Below are 3,605 nucleotides of genomic sequence, written 5' to 3'. Positions count from 1 at the left end.
TTTTGGGGCCAAGTATAAGAATTTCGGTTTTTTCTGAGTTTAACATCAGAAAATTGCAGCTCATCCAGGATTTTATGTCCTTAAGACATGTTTGTAATTTAGATAACTGATTAATTTCATCGGGCTTGATCAATAGATATAACTGGGTATCATCTGCATAACAGTGAAAGTTAATGGTGTGATTCCTAATAATGTTGCCAAAGGTAAATGGACTGTACTTATATAGTGCCTTTCTTCTTTCAATGCGCTGTACCATTCACACACATTCATACACTGATGGCAGTGGCTGGGGTTAAGGTTAATGCAAGCTGCCAACTGCTCACCAGAATGGAAACTAATCATTCACACACACTCATACCCCGATGCAACCCACTCTGCCTCTGAGCCACAGCCATATATAAATAATATAAGTATATCACAATATATTACAGTACATTACTGGTCATTACTGGTCAATATATCACCATGTGCTCCACTGTATTCATTTCTGCTGGAGAACAACTGGTCCCAGTTCATGCTGATCTTACTGGCTCCAGTTCTACACCAAAACCAGTTTTTAGCTTTGCCACAATAAAAAGCAGACAAATGGATATGAGTTCACTGAGCTTTAATATGATTTATTCATATTTTGACATAAGATCAGCCAATAAAGAGTAATAAAGGCATTTCCTGTTTCGCACTGAAACATCCAACAAAAAGCCATTTCATTAGTTTCCTGTTGCAAATTATTCACAGTTTTACAGTTCATTGTCTTTATGAATGAAACAGATAATTAATTGATAAATGTATTAGTGCTTTATAAAGACAGATCCATATTGATTACAGGGCTACGTTCACACTGCCGACCTAAGAGCTTGATTCTCATTTATTTATTTTTCTGGATGTTCACATTATTTTTTGAATGTGGCCAAACATTTACATTTTTCATTGAACTGATATTTTTTTTAAATGTCATGCACCCACTGCAGTACTCTAAAGTACTCCTAGGGGTTAGGGTCAGATTCCTGTCATAACGACAAACAGATGAATGAACGCAGACCACCTGTGTGGTGTAGTTTTACAGAAAGAGACAAAATGAGTTTGTTTGTCGTGGTTTAAACCTCAGTAAGTAGAAGTTGAAGCTAGAATTTAGAATTCATGTTATTCATGTGAGACTGTTGTTGAATGAAGGTTGAAAACAGGAGAGCACTGCCACGATTTCAGCTTGGATTTGTCTTTTTCTGTGGTATATTTTTGCCTGCTGCTGAAGATGGCCTTTTTAGCGGTGGATCACAATCTTTTTTGTCCTTCTTGAATTTCATAAATCTTTCATTCACTCTTTTGTTTTGGATGCACAGTGCCCCACCTAGTCTTTTATACTGGAACAGTGCTCTGTTCGAATCACCAAAACAGGTCCAATCATTAACTTCAGACACACACCACTTGGAATGAACTTTTGTTATCCACTTTCCCCCCCAACCTCTATACACTCCACATTGTGGACATTATGTCCGTTCGGTGAAGTGTAATGAACACATTTTCCTCCTTGGTTCCAGGTCTGGGCGTAAACAGTACTGCAGATGTTCTCTGCAATATGGGCGTAAAGATCTCTGTCTGCAGGAAACAGAACAACATGAAGCCATCAGACAGCAGGAAGAAGCTCTGACCTTACTGAACAGTGAGTTTGATATATTCCTCACTCAGTATACGAATCCACATATTGAAGAAGATACGAGAACAGTACAGTCTGCACTTCCCAATATTCAGTGACTATAACTGAAGCCCAGATGGCTTACAGCATTTGAGGATGTACATGTATTGATTTATTGAAATCTCACCCTTTGCTGCCTTATCGGCGTCCTTTTTATTATTCTCTGAACAGTCCTTTGCTTTAGATTTAGTGACTTTCTTAAAAAAGCTTCTAAACGTAACCAGCTTATCATTTGCTGTCAAGTCTTGGTAGAGCTGGTTCGGTTCAACTACAGCCTCTTTGAGCTTTGTACCATTCTTGAGATTTGCAGCCTTTTTGAATTCATCACGAAAGCCATTTGGGATGTTATGTTCGAATGTGTGAGCATGGATATACTGAAGGTGTAGACCTGAAAGCAGTGAAACAAAGGACACGTTATATTGACTCACACTGTGTGAACACACTGTAATACTGTATGAAGACAACCTGCACACATTACCTATTTGTTTAAATGTTGTATAGGGGAAAGTCACACAGATGAATGTTTGAGCGTTATCTTTTCCACTTTCAGGAAAGAAATTATTGCTTGCTCTGTCGAAGGGAAATTTTTGGTGTGTGAGAGCCAGAATCCAGATGTTTGATCCATCATAACGAACCCTGAAAAACACAAACAGTTGGACAGAGATCAGCTCAGTACTGAAGCAGCTGCAGTTGTCATTTAGTATTTCTGTAATAGTTTGTTTACATAGCCTTGGATATTGACTTTATTCTAAACACTGTGAACAACTTAGTGGACTGTCTGTCAACAGCGTGCAAGAGCTGCTGATCAAACCTTATCTCTCACTTATCTTTATCTATACCCTCCCCTCAGTGCCTCAAAAACACAGTGGAACTCAGCGATTAAAGGCTGTTCTCGTCTAACTCTCTAAAATGTTTAAATGATTCATTCTATACCTGTGTGCAGGGATGTATCTGTAGAGATCAGGTATAAACTGTGTATATAAGAGTTTGGACAAGCATCATCTCTGCAGGAAGTCTACTGAGCATGCTCAATGGACCCCAAACATGAAGGTAGCTGACACTTTAGAGGTATGTTAGCATGCTAACATTAGCTAATTAAAGTCCAGCTGAGGCTGATGGGATTGTGGTTAGTATTGGACACATGTTGACCTGATGACCTTTCAAACTGAACCAACCCTGCTGTGGACATTCAGGCCGTATTCAGACCAGATCAGTTTCCTTTAAATTTACACATTTGGAGGTAAAATGTACCTGCAGCTCTCCACCAATGGGAGGGCGTCTCTCTCTCTAACAAACCCTGTTTGTACCGACCTTTGCTGTGTCCGTATGCATTCAATGCGCTACATGTAGGAGGTTGATCACTGTAGGCGATGTATGCAGTATCTGCTGCCTGTACATATCATACACACACAGATTATATTATTTATCATATATTTACTGACTTCAGTTTGAGAGAGTGTGAGTGTGACTGGGCCTCATGCAGGAACATTTATTTTTCAGTCATAGAAGGTTGATTCAGTTCAGTTCACAGAAACAGGTTTGAAATTAGAGGAACATAAAAAAAATGCATGAATATCATATAATCACATTATTATTATTATCACTATTATTATTTGAAGTATTCAATTTGAGGGCTAAAGAAATACTGTTGCTCCACAGGTATGTCCAGATGCACATTATCTGGATAGATGTGTTTTACCTTTTTTGTACTTCCCAATCAACCAATTGGCTGTAGACATATCGCCATCAACTACACCCTTTAAAATAGCCAACACAGGATTTAAATACCTTGGCATTACAATTATACGATCCTTGCGAACAATGTGAGAGCAAAATCGTACTTCATTAACGACGACGGTCAAGTCCAATTTACAAAGATGGAATTACCTGCCTGTAGCAAGTCGCGCTACAGACG

This window comes from Morone saxatilis, unplaced genomic scaffold (genome assembly GCF_004916995.1).
Source record: "Morone saxatilis isolate NCDOM2014 unplaced genomic scaffold, NCSU_SB_2.0 Contig24, whole genome shotgun sequence".
NCBI lineage: Eukaryota > Metazoa > Chordata > Actinopteri > Moronidae > Morone > Morone saxatilis.
Note: the sequence above shows the minus strand (reverse complement) of the source record.